Source organism: Streptopelia decaocto (assembly GCF_964273445.1).
Source record: "Streptopelia decaocto genome assembly, chromosome: Z".
In the NCBI taxonomy this organism is placed as follows: domain Eukaryota; kingdom Metazoa; phylum Chordata; class Aves; order Columbiformes; family Columbidae; genus Streptopelia; species Streptopelia decaocto.
In genome coordinates, this window is record NC_138657.1 from 18366388 (window position 1) to 18383663 (window position 17276).

A 17276-nucleotide genomic window follows, 5' to 3' on the forward strand; every position below is an offset into this window, starting at 1 on the left:
ATAAAAGCTAAGGAAAATGCAAGTTATGCCTGGCTGAAGGTTTTCCACAATGCCTCACCTTTTCTACCAGGAAATAAAGTAATAACAGAACTCGGCGAAGGGGAATGGGAGCATTAGGACAAAGTAAGAGTTTTCTCATTGTTTTTCTCCTATTAGTAGGCTGCCTGAGGAGCAGGGAAAAAGCGTGTCAGGTTGGCTTCCAGAACATGTATTCAAGCAGTTTGTCCCATCCAAGCAGGGTTTTACATTACTGCATTACCCACAGTCCTTATCACAATCCAATCTTAACAGCTGAGGAGGTTGAAGCAAGTGTTTGGAAATGTTTTGGTCTCCTCTTTGGAGACTGGTTTACCACCTCCATCCAGGCTAGATCTAACAAATGCTGCTTCCTAGAGGAAAGGGAACTCTGAGAAATGTGTATACACTGCAGAGCTTTAGATGGATGACAAACAATGCATTCATTAAGAACAATTTGAGATACTCTATCTGCTTCTCTTTTCAGAATAGAACCAAACAGACAATATCTTCCCCATGGGGCAATCACCAAAATTCAAGTCACACTTCAGGACAGAATGCAGAGGATTGGGAAAACACTGTAGTTGCCTATGTATAAGCAAAAATTCAGGGCAGCTTTAACTCCCTCTTCTATTTAAGACTTTTTTTGGGAAGCAGATAGACTGGAACAACTGGTGAAACATTTCTTTTGCTATATTACCCTTATTCTTGAGAAGTTAGATGACCTTTTTATACATCAAGATTCTATAAACATGGGAAAACAGAGGATTTTGCCTCTTATGAGAATGGAGAGGGTTAAAATTCAGGAAAATTTAAAAATATTACATCAAATTAGATTGTTTCAGGTTTTTTGCCCCTTTCCTTACTTTTCCTTCAAACAACCTAAAATTCCACGTGAATCTCCAGCAAGACTGTGATGTGAACACACTCAGAAAGCATAATAAGTAAGTACATATAATACTTCACCTTAATTGAGTACTTAACCTGTTACACATAATTTAAGTAAATAAACAGGCAAACAATAAAATACCACTCAGTGGGACTGAAAGCACTTATTAAGGCATTTCCATTTGAGTCACCAAAGACAAAGCAGAGCATTACAGTCTTCATTTCACAAGTAGTCATGGACAACTTGAAGGGTTAAATAGGCAACTCCCATAGAACCATAGAATGGTTTGGGTTGTAAGGGACCTTAAAGATCATCTAGTTCCACACCCCTGGCCATGGGCCGAGTCACCTTCCACTAGATCAGGTTGCTCAAAGCCCCGTCCAGCCTGGCCTTGAACACTTCCAGGGGTAGAACACCCACCACTTCTCTAGGCAACTTGTTCCAGTGTTTCACCAACCTCACACTGAAGAATTTCTTCCTAATAACTCATCTAAATCTACTCTCTTTCCATTTAAAGCCATTACCCCTTATCTTGTCTCTACATACCCTTGTAAAATCTCTCTCTCCAGTTCTCTTGTAGGTCCCCTCTAGGTAATGGAAGGCTATTATATGTATGCTAAACAACCCCAACTCTCTCAGCCTTTTCTCATAGGAGAGGTATTCCATCCCTTTGTTCACCTCTCTGGCCTCCCCTGGACTCTGTCCAACAGGTCCATTTCTTTCCTGTGCTGAGGACTCCAGAGCTGGAGGCTGTACTCCAGGTGAGGTCTCTCCAGAGTAGAGTAGAGGGGCAGAATCACCTCCCAACCCAGTGTCCACCCTTCTGATGCAGCCCAGGATACAGTTGACTTTCTGGGCTGTGAGCACACATTGCCAGCTCTTATTCAGTTTTGCATCTACCAGCTCCCTCAAGTCCTTCTCTGCAGGGCTACTCTCAATCCACTCATTGCCCAGCCTGTATTTCTGCTTGGGATTGCCCCAGTCAGATGCAGGACCTTACACTTGGCCTTGTTGAACTCCAAGAGGTTTTTATGGGCCCAACTCTCAAGCCTGTCAAGGCCCCTTTGGACAGTATCCCTTCTTTCTAGAGTATCAACCACACCACTCAGCTCGGTGTCATCCACAGACTTGCTGAGGGTGCACTCAATCTCACTGTCTATGTCCCAACAAAGACATTAAATAATACTGGTCCAAGTACGAACCCCTGAGAGACAGCACTCATCACTGGTCTCCACTTGCACATCAGGCTGTTGACCACAACTCTTTGAGTGTGACCAGACAGCCAATTCCTTATCCACTAGGTGGTTGACCCATCAAATCCATGTTGCTCCATTTTTGAGGTAAGGATGTCGCACAAGACAGGATGAAAAGCTTTGCTCATGTCCAGGTAGCTGACCTCAGTTGCTCTTCCCTTATTCACCAATGCTGTAACCCCATCACAGATGGCCATGACTGCAAAACTTACACGCAGTAAGTCAGACAAATGAAACATACGAACCACATCTCTCAGTTCCGTGATCATAGGGACATCTACGTAACAGAGTATTAAATAAGATGCAAAAATATTTTAACTCCCACATTAATTCCAAGAGCTCTTTAAAAAAAAAAAAAAAAAAATTCAAAACAAACTAGCAAACAAACTAAAAAAAATACAACAGTAGCTATGCCAGGACTACTTTTATATTTGTACTTTTATTAACCACTGGGGGCAGATAATCATATCTGCTGCAATTTTAAAATGGTCATTACATGATGAAATATTTTTGGAGCATAGGGATTGTTGACTAACAACCTACTTAACTATGTTTTTTTTTCTACATTATGTATTGCATTTTATCATATTACATGACCACAGTGACCCTGTGATGTGTCAACTTTCTTCTGTAGCTGTGGTCACTATTTCAGAACATGTTCTATTACAGTTAAAATCCCATAAGGATATTACAGGAGCCTGACAAGGCTCTAAATACACTTTTATAAAAAGCCTGGGGAGCAACTATATACTTAGCCTTCTTCCATGTTTTCATCTTGGCTTGAATTTTTAAGGGGGCCTCAGAAGGTTCAAGCTCCTAGGCTCACAAAGTCACAATCTGCTCTGCACAAAAGCAGACACAGAGCAGCACTGAAACTCTGCATGGAACTGAGTCAAAACAGTGTTTCATATGGAAACATACCACCTTGGCTTTGTATAGATAGGAGAGAGGTGAGCTTTCAAAAATACAACACCACATCAGCAGTAAAATCCAAAATAGACAGCAGTTAATTCCAAACCACTAGCACAGGGGTTTAACACATTTTTTAAAATACACCTGTTTTCCTCTTAATATTGACATAGTCTCAATATAGTGCCAAGTTATATCAAGGATAGAATCAACTACAGAGGAATATTTCTTTTAAAACAAAACTAGCCCATCCTTTATTGCACAGGTCCTTTCCTTCATCATTCTCATATAAATGTTTCAAATTATTTTAATGAAGTCTTGGGCTTTCCTCTACATTCTCACCTTGTTGGAGGTCTGATGTCACATAAATGCCATAGTTTATAGTTGTAATATTTTTCTTGGTAGTAAACCAGTTTGAAATCAACCCAGTAAATACTCATTTTAACTGTACTCCAACATCCAGAATTCTTTATGTGTGATCTGACATGAAAATATGCAGTCTCCAAGACCAGGAAAAGGGTTGTTCTGCAACCCAGAACATTTCAGAGATCCTGTTAAAATATCAGTTCTTTTTCCTTTTAGTCAGCAACCAATTAATAGCAGTATGTCAGTGCTAGACATGTGGCAAGACTCTGGAATTACCGTTATTCATTACTGTTGAAAATAGTTTTGATGCTATATAAGCTGCTTTTCATTTTCCAAAGACTACTGCTTTACAATTGACATACTGAATAAAAGTTTTCTAGGTAAAAATTTCTCCTGAAAGCTGAGGTTTAAGTTTAAGGAAATTAAAATTAAAGCACTGCCACCACCACCACCACCACCGCAAAAAAAAACAAAAAAAAAAAAACAAAAAAAAACCCACGCCTGATACCTGCTATGATTTCTTGGAAAGGATTTCAGATTCAATGCAAAAATTTAATTTTCATCAGCATGTTCAAAGTCTGCTCCATCACCTTAGTTTCAGGAGAGGAGAAATAAGGACATGGTGCAAGCTAACTTTAGCATTTTACACCTGAGCAGAAATCCATATTCTGCTCTTACAGATATTTGAGGTCAGGAATGTCCTTACTACAGTTTAAGAAGAAAAGAGAAAAGAAGAAAAAAAAATCACAAACAGACTGCGAGAAAAATTATAAATCTGGAGAGAAAAGAAATAGCCAAACAGTACCCAACCACATCAAAATCCTCTGAACAGCTTGCAGGTTTCACTAGTTAAATTAAGCTCAGAATGGTCCACTTTGACCTGATATGAGGTACCAGGTTTCAAATAATTAATAATAATTTTGACCCTGACAAAGTAATTTTTGTTACTGCAAATATAATTCAGATAAAGCTTTTAGAAAAAATAAGAATAGATTCTTAAATTTCTAAAATACCTAGAAGTAAGCTTTTCCTAAGAATTTTCTTCTGATAAGTAGACCTTTCTTTAAAGACTGTTTAACTATAGTTTTAAAATATTTTTCCAAAATTGTCTTGTAGCAATAAACCTAATGATTTTGTTGAGTTCATATTCATATATTCATCTAGGAAGATCATTTTCCCACAATCAGGGAGTTATTGTTTTCATATTATCTATCTGAAATGTTAAGCACATCACTTTTCAGCTTGCTATATCTTGACTTCTGCAGGTCAGTCAGTCAAGGCAAGTGTGGAAACTACCACCTGTTTGACGAATTCTATTGTATTTCTCCCTCTGAACAGCAACCAAGCATCAAGTTTTCCTGTTCTTTCCCTTATTCATCATTTAAAGCAGACAAAAACATTCTTCACCGTGTAGCCGTTCAGTGTGTTGTAGATTCCTCCGTTATCATAATAAGATTAAGTTAGGTTTCCAAATGGTATTAAAAGTTAATGGCACTCAGGTAATCCCTATGCTTGACCTGCTTGACAAAGCCAGTCATCAAATAATAAATCCTTTCTACACTACGGCCTCACTATGATTAACCCAAGGCAGATCTGTCTAAAATTTGCCATTAAAAATGCATACATTCCACAACCAGACCATTTCAAACTGTTTTAAATCAGGAAAACTGAACAAATAAAGCAGTCCAAAGATAAAGCCACTTCCTGGTCTTCGATTTAAAATCTAAAACTTCATAGTCATCTTTTCAGTATACTCATTTACTCTTAAAACCGAAACTTCATAACAATGTTATGACACCGGTGCCGAAAGTATCAGAGAACGAATACAGAACAAAAACACTTTTCTGATGAAAATGTTAATACAGCTCAAGCTTCTAGGTCAAAAGAAAAACAGAGTTCTGTCTGTTTGCAGCTCTTATTGGTTCTGTGTCCTGGTTTTGCTTACCACAAATTAAGCACTTTTTTGGTTGTGCATAATTAATACGCAAAATCACCCACTAAAACATCTCTTTACCCTCTGTAATTGAAGGCTAAAGTAGTGAGCACAAGTAGCTTTCAAACTCAGAATGGATCTTTTTCTAATGACTTCTACCTTTGTCCCACATAAGCAAGTGTGCAGGTGCAAGGCTGTAGTAACAGCTTATTCTTGTAAAGGACTACTGGATAAGGGTAGGTTTTGTCAGCAAATGAAAATGCTTAAGCACTTATGAAATATGCAAAATGAAAATATGGAATTTAGTAAGCAGAGAGCTCATTTGCTTACAAAAGAAACTTCAGTAGCAAGCAAAAGACCCACACAAATATTGCCATGAAAGCCAAAATTTCTGACCCATCTACAAATTGCTCTTTAATCTTCTGAAATAGTCCTTCATAAAGGCTCAGCAAAGGTTGCTTAACATCTTAGAGAATTTAACCCTAACCAGGACAGTTTCTACAAAAACATAATTGTAGACAGGTCATTAAGTATAATGCTGACTTATACCTGAAAAACATCCAACATGGTTATATTCAAAGTTAAAAAATCACTCGCCTCCAGGATAAACACCACCTTCCATCAATCACTGCAGTACAGCACAAAAACTCATAGGTACATTATTTAAACTCTTGGCTTTCAGGAGTTTACCTCTTGACAGCAGTCTTCGACCAAACACAATTTGAAAAACCACTGTACAAATTGCAGGTGAAGCATTATTCTTCAGCAACAATGCTCACAATAAGCTTTTGGATGCAACACACAGTGCCATTACCTGCAAGTTAGAGGTTAGAAGTAAAAGGCAATGGGGGAGAACATATCAAATGCAGAGGTCTTGTTGCCTTTCTAAGGACTCTTCAACACAGTCTTCAAATCATCAAACACACAAGTTGATTCACATGACCAATTTCCTAGGTTCACTGGGATCAGTTACAACCAAACTTACAAACACACAATACACACACTTTTCAGCAGGAGCTTGGCTGTAGCAAAAGAGGATTCAGAGAGCCAGGTAGAAGGAAGAGGAGGAGAGAAAAAATATTTGAAAACTAATTTCTGTCTTTTACATAGGCACACCTCCTTTCCTTTGAGCGATTTTGCAAAAACAGCTTTTTCTCATTTAAACATAGAGATGTTTAAAATGTCAGATATCAAAAGGAGAATTTTCTAAAAATCTTCAGGGAAAAATTAAGCTGGTTTCACTTCGAAATGGTCCCAGGTACCATTCTATGCACCAGTCAGCCATAATGAATTGCCATGAAATTATTGACACTGCCTATTACAAAGAAGTAGTTATTCTTTCCTTGAAAAAAATAGTAGTTTTACAAATGCACCATTTTTCCAAACATTAGTTAAGCAAAATGATCATTGAGACAATCAGCTGTGACCTTTGCTGCCTCCTTAATTCTCCAGCCAACTGAAAAACTTTAAACACTTAAATATCAAATTTTCTGAAATTGAAGGGAAAGCTTGAAATGTCATTCAACTGTTAAAAAAAATCTTCCCTTCTTCATTTCCCCTTCCCTACTACAACATAGCTCAGCCAAGCCCACAGAAGAAAGGAAGGGGCGTTTTTCAGTGCAGCAGTTCAGTCATTTCTTTGGGAGTTAGCGTAAGTCAGGATGAGTCTGGCTCCCCTCTATTTCCTCTCAAAAACCACTGAGAGAAATAAAATAAAAGAAAATAAAGTTTGAAGCCACACAGGACTAGTTTTTGGCTACTATACTACATAGTAGGTCATTCTTATACGTGAAGTCTTTCTTTCATATCAGCTCTTCATAGAATCAAAAAACATGTGCAGCCCAAAGATAAATTGGTTTCTTCAGCTCACTTGAGCTACACAGAGGGTAGCAGTATTATTATAACTATGTCAAAATCCAGAAGCAGGTCTTCTGTTCAATGCAATACATATGTCTGTTTAATCTGTAAATCAAAACAAAACCAAATGAAACAATTATTGGCAGTTTTGTGTAAATCTACTTTTCCATTATTAAATGCCTCATTGAAAGAACTGGCATATATGGAGTCAGTTTTAAAAAATGTATTTGCGCAGATTAAAATAATGGAAGCATTTGGTTGAGTCAAAAGTAACAGCATCAAACAACACTCCACAAGCCATATCTGGGACTGAGGTAATGCAGTCATCATTTGTGGCACCTAGCCATAGAGGACTATGAACAAGCTGAAGCATGGATGCAAGAATAAGCTTTGTTTAATTCCTCGGATGGATTTTACTGGCTGAGGTGGGACAGTCCTGCTAGATCATGCACTCCGTTCCTACTTCAGTCCTGCACTGGTGTGTAAGCAGTACATATAATACTACTCTTGTCCACTCAGAAACAATGAGGCTTTCTGTTATCCAACAGAAATCACTGCTATAATCTCATTTCCCCTCTATGTTCAATCCAAATTATGCAATTTCTTTTTTCCTCTCCTTCCTTTTTTTCCTCCTATTTGTAAAAAATGTAAATATGTGTCAAACAGCACTAGCAATCTATTCGTCCCACAAATTATTCTAACGTACCTAGTGCAGCTCCATTTAGTACATTTCCCAAAGGTCTTGCATTGTCTTTTCTCTTTCAATTTCTCCCCCTCTTGGTAACTTTCCTTGCACATACATGTTCCACAATTATGCTGACTGCACATTTCTCTCAAAAGGCATACAAAATACATGCCCTGAAGACTGAGAAGAGACTAAAGAGTTTAATTAAATTTAATAGAGGCATGACTCAGTTGCACATGGCATTATTCACCACATCTTGTAAATGACATGTTACTTCACTGTTACTTTGCTTTCTAAAACAGAAACATCTTGTTTGCAGCTGGGACAAAGCTACATTTTCAGAGTGCGAAGGGCCTTAAGGTACACAAAGGCAACATGCACCCATGTACTTGAGCTGTTATGGGAAGATCTAAAATACAGGAACAGAACCACACAGGGAATACTGTGGTTGCTAAATCCAGCTAATCACTTGCTAGTCTGCTTACCATACCTCATCCCATTAGAGGACTTCATCGTGTTTGATTGTTTAATCACAGGCAAGGCATATTTATCATCTTTTGTAGGGCAAAAAAATAGAAGACGACACTGGAGAGTGAAATCCTTCATGCGTGGATTGCAATGAAAGAAGATTAAAAGCATACGTGGGCCAATCTTCTCCCCCACCCCGTTTTTTATCTCTTTTTCATGTTAAGTAACCTCAAAGTCTAAGGATATTATTCAATTTCTAACCAAGATTTTCAAAGCTCCTAACACAAAACACACACTTATCTAATAGCCACACAGTATTCCCCAATCCTTGGGACACCTAGTAGCAATAATTTACATGCTCTGCTGTTTCCATAAAGTCCTAGTAGTGTCCACTTCTGTGTACCTGATGTGAACTTCTTCACCAAGAACAGAGGTGCATTTTAATGAAAAGGTTACATTTTTTTTCAGTATAAACAATTTACAGGGACATGAGACTCGAACATGATAAAACCAATCTAATATCAAAAATTATAGCTCCACTTTTTGAAGGATATGTTGATCAATCAATTCTGCCGTCACTCATTAATTGATAACAGAGTATTCCATATCTTTGCCTAACTGTATGATTGCATTATCAACCCAATTATTGCTTGAAAAAAAACCTCACACACAGTGCAATATCTTTAAATCTGTGAAATTTGGTAAACAGCTCTAAAAAAGGATGAGATAAAATTTCAAACCAGATAGACACCATAAAAGTAAAAATATAGTTTGCCTCCCTCTTTTCATCTTAAGGAGGCAAAAGCTATTACAGAAGGGTTGTTTATTAGGGTCATACAAGAGAGCAACATACAATATTGTCAGAGACCATACAACTTGTCAGAAGCTGTACAATCAGACCGGTGCTAAAATATTTCCACTCCTTGTGTTTATCTGTTGATCTGTTGTAGCTCTTGTTCCATTTGCATTTGGATGCCACAAATCCCTTATTCACCCCACCTTTGCATATGTCCAGATGAAAATGTGACTGTAGGATCCAGGTGTAACATCAGTTTGTGAATAATCTGACTTTGCCTGGTGCTGCATAAGAGGAAGTACAGCTTGTTTCCCTGGCATATGCATATATTTATATATGGCCCGTGAAAATGTGTGAAAATGCTGATGGATTAAATCTCTAGTGAGCTGTATAGTATGAATACTAAGAGACCTGTAACATAAGCAAATTGGGTCTTACTTCCACAGTTTTAGCAAAAGGCAACTTGCTAAATTTTCAACACTTCTTCACTAATAAACTAGAGGCTTAGGTCTTTCCTGAAGGAAAGGTCATTAGAACTGTTTTAAACTACATTTTTCCCCATACACCTGAATTCTTAAAATTGGCTCTATAATTTTGCATGAAACTTTCCTGAAAAAATTTATTAATAGTTGGTCAGGTGCCCACCATGGTAAAAAGCTAGCCCAGTCTTCTCTCCATCAAATTTGCAAGTAAACAGCAGGTCTGCAGAAAAGGATGGAACAGGGGCAGAGCCAGTAGACACCACGTTGACCATGAGCCAGCAACGTTCCCTTGTGGTAAAGAAGGCGAATGGCATCCTACACTGCATTAGACAAGCACTGCCAGGAGGTCAGGGGAGGTGATCCTTACCCCCTACTCAGCACTGATGAGGCCACAGGTGGAGTCCTGTGTCCGGTTCTGGGCTCTGCAGTACAAGAGAGACATGGACATCCTGGAGAGAGCCCAGCACAGAGCCACAAAGATGATGAGGAGTCTGGATCATTTCTGTATGAGGAAACAATGGGAAGGACTGTTCAGCCTGGAGAAAAATAGGCTCAGGAGGATCTTATTAATACCTGCAGGAAGGATGTAAAGAAGATTCTCAGCAGTGCCCTGTGACAGGACAAGAGGCAATAGGCACAAACAGAAACATGAAGGGTTTTCTCTGAACATCAGGAAACACTTTTTCACTCAGAGCCGTAGCACTGGCACACATTGCCCAGATAAATGGTGTAGTCTCCATCACTAAAATTATGCAAAAGCTATCTGGACATAGTCCTGGGAAATTGGCTCTAGGTCACCCTGCTTGGGCAGCAGGGACTGGACAAGGTGACCTCCAGAGGTCCCTGTCAACCTCAAGCAGTCTATGATTCTATGATTTTAACTGGGAGAAGAGACGGAGTCTTATTTCTGCAGCTTCATGTCTTCAGCTAACAATATAACCAGGAACCCATTTTATCTGCTAGAAAGCCCAAAAGACAACTCCAGTCATTAAAGTAATGGAAGTTTATTTAAGCCTTCCACAACAAGGTGAAATTTGAGTTTGCTCGGCTTTAACATTACAGCCATAATTAATGTCATCAGTACAGTTTTGGCCATAAAACTACCAAGATCCATAACAAAAACACTACAAAATTATTCTGATGGGCACAAACTGCTTTCAAGATGATTTTACATGAAACAAGTAGGAACATGGTGTTACATCAGTGCTAGCTGACTAGTTGAACTCCATACATTTACTACTTGTATTTCGCTAGTTTGTCCTTATTGTATTTATTTTTTCTACAGTCTCATCTAAAATGCTTCCATACTGAAGTATTTTGACTTACTAACTGTAACATGGTCATTTTTTCAAATGTAGGGATTGTGAGTGTACTCCTGTTTGCAGTAGCTCTGACCAGCTTTGTTTCTGACATAATTCAATGGAAATGAAAGCTATAGTCTTCTCTGGATGGTGGAACAAAATTTAGTGGATTTTTACTTGGTATTTTGTTGGAGAAAAGATAAAGGTAGATGTTTAATGTAATCTACTGTTGTGACACAACCTGCAAGTGTTTTAGAAAGATGCTTTCATCTCCGTACGGACTATTTCCTAATACACAAAATACCCCCACTTCACTCCCTGCCACCCTACAGCACCTCATAGACACTAAAAAAGGAAACACTGTAGCAATCATATTATTTAAATATAAAAATTGAATAGGATATAGCAAATATGAAGCACAAAAGGTCTAGGAATACAAAGACTAGCATGAAAATTCATCCTACCCTGGCCCACATTTCCCTGCACTCCTGCCAGACCTAAGCCTGCTCATACCAAGTCAGGCCACAAGCACATGTGAAAACGCCTGTGCTTATTCACGAAGCTCATACATGGAATCTTACACAGAGATAAAATCTGAGTCTTCTACAATAACTATTATATCACAGTGAAATTTAAAAAGACATCTGAGGTTCTTTTATTGGTGAATCTACTATAATCTCTTCCGTATTTTTCAGAATTTGCAACAAAAAACAAATTTTAAACACTGTAGAAGAAAGATCACTCTAAGAGAAGTTCCACTAAAACCCAACATATTGTTTTATAGACCTAAAGGAGGACAAAATTATAAAAACTGGTGATAGCTATTCCCTGTCAAAAACTATGGGAAAAGAAGATGAAATTGAAATTCCATGGGAGCACTGAATTGATGGTGCAATAGAAATGCAGGTCATTCTCACCAATCTAGCACTTAATTCCAAAATACAGCTTGAAAACAGAGTTCAAACCTATAATTATTAATAGATCCTATTTATTACTAACTAAAAGACCCAAATTAGTCTAGTTCTTGAAAGACTTATAAAATAGCAATAGCAACACACAATTCAAAGACTTAGTTTACTTCTCCTTCCAAAAAAAAGGCAAAGGAATTTTTATCACAATATGGTATAGTAATACCATCCAAATCCTAAACTCATGGTCATACTTAGTATATGAGAACAATCGTTCTTCATTTAATCTAAAATTCAGACCAATCCAATACAGTGTCACTGAATTACAATTGTCTCAATATCTTCTTTGTGATATACACACATATCTGTGACTGCTTAGTAAAGTATAACCTTAATCCCCATTTGCTCCACTATCTTGCATTAGAAATGGTAGAAAAAACAACAGGAGGCTTCCCTGGGCTGATTATATTCTCGGCTCTAGGAAACGCTGTCCATGAGGACAACCAATTTTACTCACACTATCACTGTGTAAATTTGAGACTAGAGGCAGAAAGCAGAGCCAAACTCTGCTATTTAAAGTGTAATACTATCTCAATAACTGTAAAATGAAATTAGTGTAACTAAGTATGCAGCATAAAAGTCAAAGGCAACTGAACTGCCCGTCTGTACCAGCTCCAAAGCCACTGCACTGTATCTCACTCTTTCCACACTTTTTCCAAAGTAAGCCTGAATATTCTGTATTTGCATGTAAAGAAAAAAGGAAGAAGATATTTTATTTCCCCACAAAGAGGAGGTGCTTGCAAAAAAGAAGGCAAGGAGGTGCACAGGCCAAGATAAGCAGGAACAGAGCTGAGTGCCAGGGAACATCAGCCCAATCTCAGCCCTGGGAACAGAGCTGGTGGCAAGGTTGAAGGACGTGGCAGATGAGGTTTTCTTTGCAGTGTCACAGCTATTGTGGCTCTTGTGGACTTTATCAGAAACAGATACCAGATCACATTAGACACTGGTCTCTGTGAGCAGGTCTGTGCGCTCCTGGGGCGTTCCAGTGCCACCAACGCACCCTGCAGTGTTTTGTTGTCAACAACTTTTCCAGTGACAGTCATGATGCAGTCCTAACCACATGCCTGCACATGTAGGTTGGCAGCACACTTAATTCCCCACGGCCCCGCACTGTCCTTTTGAACTATGTATTGCATGGGATCCAGAAGCGATGCAACGACAGAAGGCAAAGTAATCTAATATAAAAGTTTCTCTATCAAAATTAAGAACTTTACTCAGATAACTGGGCTAACCTACTCATGGATGTACCGTTATCACAGAGGTTCAAGTGAGGAGAAAATGCATGGTCGGGAGCACAAGAGGACACCAGAAATGTCCAATTCAGCAGCAGCCTCAAGTTATACAGAGAGTAACATTTCTAAGTTTATTTCAAGTGACTCTGTACTATTTTTTTAAGCTATTGCCCTAAACACGAAAGGATCATAATCTTCACTGCAAATGTGCTACTGTTTATTTAAAACTCATCTTCAAAATTTAAGAACAAAACCAAATGGGAATGATTTAGGAAAGCCATGTTCACACTTGCTTTTCTTTAGAGCACATACAAAGCTGAAAGTGAGTTCATTTATTGTCTCCAGAGGGAATTGGGCATCACCAGAGGCTGTTTTCCTTTTTTTGTTTTTTTTTTTTCTTCTTTTTTTAATTTCTCTTTCGTATTTTTTCCTTGGCTAGAGTCTGAAACAAACTCTGGGCAATGGCAAACTGATGACTAACCAAAGCAAACTACCTGTAGAGCATGTTCGAGGATGTAAATTACACCCAAGGGAAATGCAGTGACACGGCCCAGTTCAGATCTCTGCTTTCAGAACGAAATATTCATCAGAGAAATGCAGGCAGGGGACTCCCAAAGTTGCTCTGCAACTTGTAGAGTATTTCCCTCCCGCGAAGGAGCATGAGAACCTCACCCCGGCATACGGCAAAACTCAGCAGTATCGTAACTTTTGTAATAACGACCCTCCCATCCTTCCTTCCAGAGAGCTGTAAAATCAGCCCAGCGCAGGCTCCCGGAGACGTCCGCTCAGAAAACACAACTGCCGGCAGCGCCCCTCGCCAGCCGTCCGTGCGGGACACGGGCTGCGGGAGCCGCGGCACCTACCTACGGGCTGAGGAGAAGCCCCTCCGCCGGCCGGGGCAGCTCTCCCACGGCTCCGGGGTCAGGAGCATCCCGGTGGCCGCAGGTGCGGAGCGCGTCGCCGCGCCTCGCGAAGTTCCCTCCGCCTCCCCAGAGCAGAGGAGCCCCGACTCGCCTCTGCCCCCCGGGGAGGTGGGCGAGCCCCCGGACACCCTTACCTGCGCGGCGGCGAGGAGCCCCAGGGCGAGGGCGAGCAGGGGGGCACCGGTACCCCGGCGTGGCCTCGCCGCCGCCATCCTCCTCCCGCGACGCTCCGGAGTGGTGCACCGGAGCCCGCCCGCTCCGCCGCTCCGCGCCTGCATCGCGGCCGCCCCTGCGCGCCTCTGCGAGCGGCGCGGGGTGCGCGGCGCCTCCGGGCCCCGCAGGGCAGGGAGGTGCGCGGGGGCGCGGCCCCCTGCTGCCGGGCGGGGGGGAGGGAGGCGGGGAGCAGCCGCCGCCGCCAGTCCGCCCCCGCCTGCCGCCGCCGCCTCCCCCGAGGCTTCCCCGGGGCTCGGACGGAGCGAGCACCGCGGAGGATGCGCGACGCGCACGCAGGGACGGGGCGCACAGGGACGGGACGCTCGAGAGGGACGGAGCGCACGGCAGGGGTGAAGCGTGTAGACAGGGATGGGGTGCGCAGACAGAGGCGGCGTGCAAGTGAGGATGTGGTGTTTGGGGAGGGATGAGTCGCTCAGGTAGGTATGGGGCACATCGGCAGGCACAGGGCATGCAGTAAGGGCCGCCTTTTAGCTTGGGGCAGACACGGATGGAGCACACAGACAGGGGTGGGGCATGCAGCCAGGGATGTGGAGAGCAAGAACAGTGCATATTGGCAAGGGTGGGACACAGTGGCAAGCAGAAGGCAGGCAGGCATAGCCAGGCAGGCAGGCACAGTGTGTGTAGCTCTAGGAACGGGCCCCCTCCTACTGTGGTGCACTGGTCTGTTTTCAATGATGTGCCTGGCTACTAAGCCTGTAAGCATTTCTAGGACTCACAAGCTGCACTTGTGAGCACTTGCTGCTCACACCTGCCTAGAGGTAAAGGTGGCAGATGCTTGGTCTGGGGAGCACAGGCCCTTCATACAGCTCTCTAGCTGCCTTCAATTCTTCACCTGAAGGTGCTGGCTAGTACCTGCAACTGCAGCATCTGCTAACAGAACAACCAAAACGCAAGCTGTGGCAATCAAATGAGATCAACCTGGCCAAATTTGTGTTGGCTGCTTGTGAAAGGTTCGTGGCAGCTTCTATAAGTCTCTTGCAAAACCACAAGAAAATGTATTATTATTAAACGCATTTCTAAAACTCCCACCATGAACCTATTCGAATGCTTCCATAGCGTCTGGGCACATACTTGGATTATCCCTGGAAAATGCACACCTCGTTGAAGAGCCAAATAAATCATATGGAAATCCTAAATAAATCTATGTTGATGAAGCAGTATGCACATGGACTAAAGACTGCCACATCTCTCTTCATCTTTCGTGCATTGTGTCAGCCATTGTTGAGAAAGTCTTTGCCCTGTGCAGACAAGACACATTGGGTGTCAGGCTCAGATCTGCAGGTGAAATTGTAACAGCTCTTTGCATTGAGATTTATAACCTATTTCATCTGATAACTCTCTACAACCTGTTATTTATACAACAAACAGAAGTGCTATGGTTAACATTTTAGAAATGCTCTTTCAAGTACAGCTACATAAAGCGTAGTAGTTTAAATTGAAAAGTGCTTGCTTATTCAAGTACACCCAAGAATAATCTATGAATGTGCATGACAGATGAACTTCTGGAATTTTTTTTTCTTTCTAAAGACATACAGTTAGCCAAAGATGTAAACATTCAGCAGTTCTTGTTTTTATTAGCATGTAATTACAGAGGTTAAGGCTCCTGTATGCATGTTGTAGTGTGGTCTAAAATACGTCATAAATGCTGCATGATCCAAGAAACACAATTTGGCTGAACAAAACATGACATCCAATTTGTCAGGAATGAGCTGTTTACGAGTTTCATGTTGCAAACTATGCTTATCTTTTAAGAAATGAAGAGGACATTTCCTGGCATTTACTACTGTCTAAAGGGCCTGAGGGTTCAAGGTAAAACCAAGCTGCATGTTAATTGTCAGAAAATGTTGTACTGACAAATGTTACTATTTACATTATGAATTCTGTGATATTAGCATAAAAAATGTAAGATTTCTTTATTATCACACTGAGTTTCTAGCTACAGGTGATTTTACACTTCTTTGATATTGAAAGTGTGTAATTGTTGTCTAAAAATGACATAACAAAAAAAAATGTTTTTCTTACAGTTGTGTCTGGAAGAAGAGTAGAGCTATGCATTAACGACTGGGAGGAGGTAAAAGAACTTTCTGAAAGTGTCTTCCCAGTTAAATAGACATGGAGATGTTTGGCAATACTATTTTTAGCCAGAGAGGAACTTAACAGAACTTACAGAAGTATCCTTCTTATTCTTTTGTAAGACATGCAACGATATTGCCAGGCACAAGGTCTCACATCTACACTATCATCAGCCCAGGGATTTGAGAAGGCTTAGGAAGATTTAAGATCTTTTAAGATGTAAGAAAACATCAAGGCTTCATGCGTAGGGAAGGAAGGTACATAAGGAGACTTCCTAAGGAATGACTCTCCTTGTTCAGAAAAAGAGACCAGTTAACAACTTGGAAAGAATTTTTAGCATTAGCCAGAAGAAGGCAAATAACATGCTTAGCAAGAATATGCTTTTCTCCACATTTAGAATGTAGGCAGAGTACACTCTTAAAAATCTTCTTCCTCCCAGCATGATTGCTTTGATGTTACAAGATACAACTTTTCTGTGTCTCTTTCTGTTTCCTATATAACTTATTTACGTGTTGCAGAAATGGAAATGAATTTTTGAATACGGACTTGCAAGTCTAAATTCAGGTAGAGCCTCCAAGCAGGCATGATACATGGTAGGTTGATGTTAAATTAAACATCCAAAGCTTTTGGCATTTTCCTACACCATTCTCAGGATCACACACCATATTCAGTCAAAATGCTCCTCTGCACTACGATGGTGATGTCCCACCACTCCCAGTATTTTTGTAGGATTAATTTCAAGGACCAGGATTTCCAGTAGCTCAGAAGTTATGAAGGGGGCCATATTTCCATTTAGATATTCACAATTTCCACTTAGGTGCTTGCAAAAATGAGCAACAGCATGTGTTTGTCCTTTCATAAATACATAAAGTTGTTGTGATACTTTGGTCTT